We start from the raw sequence: 7,775 nt of genomic DNA, 5'->3' as shown, positions 1-7,775 counted from the left end.
AAGCAGCGTTATTGTTACGCACATTTATATATGTGCATCATAGAATAACATCTAAAAATACGTTGAACAACTTTCTCAACTTTCTCAAGACCCCACTTAGTGGGAGCTGCTGATTCTGATTGTAAACAAGACCTAATGTGTGTGTGTGTGTGTGTGTGTGTGTGTGTGTGTGTGTGTGTGTGTGTGTGTGTGTGTGTGTGTGTGTGTGTGTGTGTGTAAAATATTTGATTTTTTTATATGAAACATAAAACTTATATCATGTGTGTGTTGCAGGCATCAGCTGGTTCATTCCTGAAGCCAATGAGACGGTTATCCTGAATTATACCAAGTGGTAGACAGAGATCACCTCTCTGGATCACTAGCAGCCTATTCCATGCAATGAACAGGACTAAGAAAACAGAATAATCAATGATCAGCTTATTATATTGATGCCCATTGTCAAGACAACTGATACATATCTTGCCTTGGACTGGCTTAACAAAGATCATGATTATATTTGTTTTTCTGCCTTTGCAGTTGAGCAGGAAATATAGTAGTGATTTTATTCTGCTGCAACGACTATGGTGGGAAAGCCCTGAAATGTTTCAAAAGACAATCGGGGTAAACACAGTGCGTCCTCCACTCCTTGCAGATTATTTTCAGGTTTTATTTAGCTTTATGTGAGCGGATATACGAACACCACAAATTGTGTTGACAATATGATGAAATCAATGACCACAGAATGTCCAGAGGAATAACAAAGTACAACAATACACATATCAGCTATGAGGGAATGTAAATGAAATAACATTTGGGGTACCTCAGGGTTCAATCTGGGGCTCGGTGTTGTTTCGCCTTTATATGGTGATACTGCGAAATATGATGGTATAGTAGTTATGCCGATTATACACAGTTGTACCTGTGTGTTACCCAACAACATCAGCTCAATCGATTGGAATAATATATGGATAGCACAAATCACCCACACCCTTAAACCAAGCGGTGCCCAGTTCCCACTCAGCGTGCCCACTAGCCCTTCATCCCCTGCGGTTAGAGCGACATGCCGATGCAGTTCTGTGAGTCATGTGACTCTCAGCAACACACATCAGGCTTCAAGGTCAGACATGTTGCTTGTCCAGTGAAGTGGGCGAATTACACGTTCTGCAATCCGACGTAAGCCATCGGATTCCTTCTACCTGCACAACTAGAAATGTAAGATATGAATGCCAATTGATATCGGATACCAGACTGTTCCCAGTTTTCGTCGTCACTACATTGCTGTGTTTAGTCCTCTTGTCCAGTTTGAACGTCCTCACATCCTCCAGTTCATCCCTGAAGGCCTCACAGGAAACCAGTGTTGCCAGATTGGGCCAGACTGCCGGCCCAATCTGGCCCAATGGGCACTGGTTTACTTTTCAACAACAGCTTCGCCCTTCAGGAATGCATTCAAATTGGGTTTGATATCCACTATCTTCATTCATCATTCAGCTGGTGCATGGAAACAGACCCAATTTGCCTTCTCTTTATAATCTGAAAGATTCAATAATTGAACATTTCAGTTAAAAAATCTGGTTGGTTATTATGAAGGAAATTTATTTAAGTGTGTATTATGTCAGCATCCTTTTCGTAGTCAATGGAGTTCTGGCCCAGGTGTTTTTAAGTTAGCAAAGGCCACCTGGGCAATCCTGACCAATCAGAAAGACACAAGCAACAGGTTCCACACCTGACACCAGTTGATCGACAGATGTGTGAAACATTTTACGCCATTCAGACATGTCTTCCTGATTTGGAATGAAGAAATATTTAGATTACATTAGACGTCTGTTACAAAGAGAGTCAGAAACACAATGGTAAGCTGGAAAGTTCTCAAAAGGATGATTTGACACTGTTGCAGAACAGACTCCTCATTGTATTCTTGCCAACTTGCTGGGTTAGCTGAAGCAAGTACAAGGTAAAGCTGAATGAGAGGAGACACCGTAAGATGGCGTTGATATCATACTTCTGGATGTGCAGGTCAGTGTATCTGTTGCGCTGTTCGGATGTCAGAGGATATCACTTGGCTTCCTGAACAGTGTCTGAGGTGTGGTGAGCCGCGCGGGGGGAAGCTTGATGCGTTTTGCATATTGACAATAGACACATGGCTTCCAGAACAGTATGAGGAAGTGTTGCAAGCCGCAGGGAGGGGCGGGTCAGCGGGCACAGACGGGTATAAGATTGGCACAGGTGGGTCTGTAAGTGGTACTTGAAGTCGCCCGTCAGAATGGCCTCCTCAGCTCTGCTCTCGTCTCTCCTGCTGCTCTCTCTCTCAGGGATCCTCGCCCAAAGTAAGAACGACCTCCACACACATACACACCTCTCTCATCACACACCCGTTGGGTTCAATGTGACAATAGGTCATATTTGTTTGCTTTTAGCAAGAGCAAACCACTTTTTAGTTGTATTAACTATATTAACTTTTGTCCTTAAGTGTGTTAGTCTAAAGTACCAGAATATTGACTGTGATACAATGTTTAGGATTTGACTAGTCGAGTACTGTTTTCTAAAGGGGCGCGATGTTTTGAGTTGAGTAGAGCATTGTGGTACGTGGTTTTGAAACCTCACTGGACACAAAACAAAGTATTCATTCTTAGTTCACAACATGGCTCCGTTCTGTGCTGAGTTTGGTTTTTAAAGAACCACCAACTGTGACCAGCTACAGGTCAGGTGTACTTCCACCTGGAGGTGAAATACAACCAACCGGACAGAATCAGTCACGTGTTCTCTGCCCAAACTCCCTTCAGAGGGGTTCTGCTTGGGGCCATGACCAGGCTCAACAACTCTAGCCCAGACTTCAAGTAAGTCATGTTTCTCTGTTTCTCTTTGTATGCTTAGAGTCAGTCCAAGTCCTCACCAGAGATGGATGATGCAGGATTGCCCAATTACGACTTTCGTCTGGTCAGACTTGCGGAAATAACTTGATGATATTAAAGCACACTTACACATATTTGTTGGTATTTTTTTCACAAAGAAGTTAAGCATGCTTTGGGTCCAGTTCAAGTCAAGCTTTGTGACGGACAATGCAAATGAGCCGGACTCTTCCCTGACTGCAGTGGTTTGGAAGGTGCTTCTGTCCCCTGCCTTTAGCCAGATATGTCCTATGTTGCCCAATAAGTGTGTTTCCTTGCAGCTTCACCTCCTCAGAGTGCATAGACTACGGAGCGTTCCTGGAGAGCGTCAACGGTTTGTTTGGGAACGACCAAGACCGGACATACTGGGAGCTGCTGGTTCAGAAAGACACCAACACCATTATCAGACCTGATGTTGGTAGGTTTGTGTGTGTGTGTGTGTGTGTGTGTGTGTGTGTGTGTGTGTGTGTGTGTGTGTGTGTGTGTGTGTGTGTGTGTGTGTGTGTGTGTGTGTGTGTGTGTGTGTGGTATGAAACATAAAACTTTTACGTTGTTGCAGGGATCAGCTGTTACATTCCTCAGGCCAGGGAGAAGGTGATCCTGAACTACACCACTTATTAGACAGAGGTCCCTTCTTTGGATCGCTCTCACTGGGAGAGTATGGACCTTATGCCCCTGGCGGCCATCTTGGTTCTAACCTCAGCAGTATTCATGCTCCTGTTTGGAACCAAGATGGCAGCTTTGTAAATAAGGCCCAGGCTTTGGAACCCGGACGATTCACATCTCAACCTGGCCTTGCTTGTTTTTTTGTTCCATAATAATTTTGCGATTAAAGACTTCTAGTGTATAAACCTCAACCTGCCTCTGGTCCACATCCTGACTCTGAACATTATAATAGGATCAAATAAATACAACAAATGGCTTTATAAAACTGAATGTCGAGAGGGTTACAGTAAATTGATCGTAAATTGAATCAAAACATATCAAACACAATACACGGCTCCTGAAATCCTATGCTAAGTTATACTTCTAATCAGATGATAAACAAAGTATTACTCATTGAAGTTATACTTATAACACACAACAGTACTTGCCTGCTGCATTATAATGTTTCAACACACCACCGAAAGATGACATCACCGAGCACAGCAGGCAGCTACATGGACGTAACATTAATACCTCGAATGGGATAGAACGCTGTTTCAGTAACCTTGAGGACCTGTGATTCAAAGCTGGGCCTTTCACACCAAAAAGAACCAAGAGCCAGTTCCGGGCAGGTGCTAGCATGGAGCCCTGAGGTTCCCCACATCTTCTCCATCTTACGTTCTGTGGAGGGTCGAGACGCCGAAAGCCCTCCACAGGGGGGACTGGAGATTATTTAATTTAAATATTACTGATCTTGTTTTACCTCATTTGACCAAATTGTATTTTATCCCTAATACTCAATGCACCGCGGGTCAGAGATGAACGAAATTTCGATTAATCTATTCGTCTTGTGCATTTGTTGTAATTGACAATAAAGCTAACTTTGACTTTGACTTTGACAACGGCCTTTCCCCAAAAGACAAATACTTGGACAAGTTGGTGACACTCGGTTTTATCAAGCACACCATCATGCATCATGATTACCAATGGTCAATCGTCCCCCAGCCTCCAGTTCAACCCAGAAGAACACACAGGAAACCAGTGTTGCCAGATTGGGCCAGATTTCCGGCCCAATATGGCAACACTGCAGGAAACTGACCCAGACCGGGAGGACGTTACGTTGGACAATCATCCTCCTGCTTGCTGTCACCGTTTTGAATGAACCCGCTTGATACTTCTGCTCACAACAGTCTGTTAATGACGCCAGGTAGGAGAACGGCCAATCAGCAAAGAGCATGAAAAGACGGGGCGGCGATGTCAGACATGGAGAGAGGGAGGGGGAGGGAGGCAGGGAGGGAGGGAGAGAGAGAGAGATCCACACATTTTTATCATTATAAAATCGCTATTGTAATATAAATAAATATATAAATAAATATCAGTCCAAACCAGTCTCCCCTTGGCCCATTTTTTCTCATCTAATTTTCTGCCGAAATGACGTCAAATGACGCGTTTGACGTCATTTCGGGAGAAACCTCTTGTCCCGCTAGAAGGGCCGAGGACTACAACACACTTTTGGTGGCAAATTTGCCGCAAATTTTTCCACCAATAAGGAATGAGAGGGGGCGGGAGCTCGCGTACTGAGGGCGAATGAGGGGGACGGGAGACCGGAAACAGGTGGGCGGGGCAGCGAGCGCAATGCACTGTGGTAGTTGGAGGTTTTCTTACTTTGAGCCAGAGAGACCATGAAAACACTCTTTCTGCCTTTTTTCAGGCTAGGATGAACCATTAAAGGCTTTTATTTTGAAGGTAATTTTAAACCGGAGGTTCTGTTTATGCCATTGGATGGAGGCTTTTTCCTTTTACAATGAATGACGTTGTTGGTTTTTAGGCATTTTGTTGACTTTTTATCACTCAAAGTCGCCCAGGGATGTGCAGACAGACCACTCGCTTATGATGCTACAATGCAAACGATAATACGCAACGAGAAAATGTCTGCATCCGGTACGTCATGAACTAGGGCGTGTCTAGGCTCCCATGATGCGGAAGCAAATCTCTCCTTGATGTTGCCCGGCGCCATTGAGCAGTTTTCATAGGAATAAATGGGCGCCATTTTTTTATCCGCTGTCCTTTCTTTAATAGGTCCACGCATTTAAGTTTTTATGTTTTGATTGAGCCACTAATTTCTTCTTCTCTCCCACCTGTGATGAGTGAACACCTGCGCCCGCCAGGTGCTGATGGTACACCCTTTAAATAGGTGGCGGAGTGCATGACGGGGAGAAGGCGGACGAGCAGATACAGTGATTAACCGTTCTGTTTGTGAAACACATTGATATCGATACTTGCTATGCTTCCTTGTTTTGTTATATTTTATTCACAATAAATGACGGCCAATTGACCGTCTTGGACAGTCAAGCTCTCACTATTTTTTTGGACACAAACTGTGCGTCAAACAATGCCATCACCTGCTTTCTCCGTGTGGCAAAAGGATAAAAACCTTGGAACTTGGGGTTATAGGAAAAACCCGACCACGGTTTTTCGCCACTACTAAGTGTTTGATGAACGTTTGGAGGACATGTCGGAATCGTCAGCACGAGCATCCCAGACCAACAGCTGACCGACAAAAGACAGGAACAAGCACAGAAAACATGGATGAGAGGAAGAGGTCCGAACTGGAGGATGACTCTCTGGTAAGTTTAAGAATGTAATGCTATAGAAAGCATCTGACAGGAACACATGTGCCTGCATGGACCATGAAAATGTGAAACTCCTGTCTGAAAAACTGCAGCAGAAAGGTCTTCTGAAAACATCCAGTGTTTCTGAGCTGCTGTCTGCAATTGTTTGCAATCCAGACAACAAGGCCTGTATGTACAGAAGCTGTGCAAAATGCTGCTATAATGAGGTTGAAGTTTCACAACCCCAGACAGAGGAGATGGTGGTTTGGTCTCAGTGGGTGAGAAAACCGGTCACAGAGGAGCAAAGGACATTCGTGATTTGTGAAGGAGACACAAAATGGTACATCATCTGAAATGTTGGAGCTTTTCAACCGAAAGCTTGATGGCCTTGCAAAGCACCATTTTAATTGGCTCCACAAGGCCAAAGAGTGCAGGGCATTAAAAGACAGCCTTAGAGATGATGAGATAGTTGTGCATGTTGATTTTGCAGAAGATTTCGGCTGCAAACTCAACAGGGAAGGGCAGGCTTTCCACTTTGGAGGAAACAGAAGGCAGGCCACTGTACACTCCTGTGTTGCCTACTCCTCAGATGGAGTGCAATCCTTTGCCACTATCTCTGGGTCCCTCCGGCATGATGAGAAAGCTGTTTGGGCCCACCTTGAGCCTGTGATTAAAGATGTTCTTGACAATCTGAACCCACGTCCTACTACTCTCCACGTGATGAGCGACGGACCGGTCACTCAGTACCGTAGTAAAAATAACTTTTACCTGCTGAGCACCATCCTCTTCCTTTCAGGATTCAAGCAGGTCACTTGGAACTTCTCTGAGAAGTCTCACGGGAAAGGTGCACCAGATGGGGTTGGGGGTGCTGTCAAAAGGATAGCTGACTCTTCTGTCAACATGGGAGTAGACATTCAAACCCCAGAGGAGTTCTACAGATTTTTGAAGGAGAGACAGGCATCAAGTAAAATTCAGTTTTTCTGGGTGTGTGAGGAGGAGATCAGGCAGTATGATGAGTCTGTCCCTGAAGTTGTGCCCCTGGTAAAGGGAACTATGGACATACACCAGATCCTGTCAACTGAACCAGGGACAATTCTGCATCGAGAGCTGTCCTGTTTCTGTAGCAGGCCTGACATCTGCCAATGCTACAAAATCACCATGATAAGCTTTTGAACGAGCAGTGCCGAGGCAAGTGTGAATGTTCAACAGGGTCTTACTGGAAAATTTGTCTTAGTAAGGTATGAGGAACAGCCATTTGTGGGACAGGTTCGTCAGGTGTTTGATGAGGAGCTAGAGGTCAGCTGCATGCAGCAGTTAGGCTCAAAGAATGCTTTCACTTGGCCCCATCCTGCAGATGTTACCTTTTATTACCACACTGATGTTCTAAAGATAATATCCGAACCAGAGCCACTTAATTCAAGGCACACGCGCCTTAACAATGCAAACTGGGACTGCTTTAGTAGGGCCGCCTAAAATGAATCAATTCCATTCATTGGAGCCTATTCAGTTTCTACCAAATTAAGTGTAATTCTTGTCATGTAATGTTGCTCAAACAACGTGTTTCTGATCAGTTTAGTACGGTTTACTTAAATGGAATAAGCAGTTTTTATCCGTACCAATTAGTGCTTCGTTCAAGCCTATCCAGTTTCTAATG

Source organism: Gadus chalcogrammus, chromosome 22 (assembly GCF_026213295.1).
Source record: "Gadus chalcogrammus isolate NIFS_2021 chromosome 22, NIFS_Gcha_1.0, whole genome shotgun sequence".
Taxonomy (NCBI): domain Eukaryota; kingdom Metazoa; phylum Chordata; class Actinopteri; order Gadiformes; family Gadidae; genus Gadus; species Gadus chalcogrammus.
Note: the sequence above shows the minus strand (reverse complement) of the source record.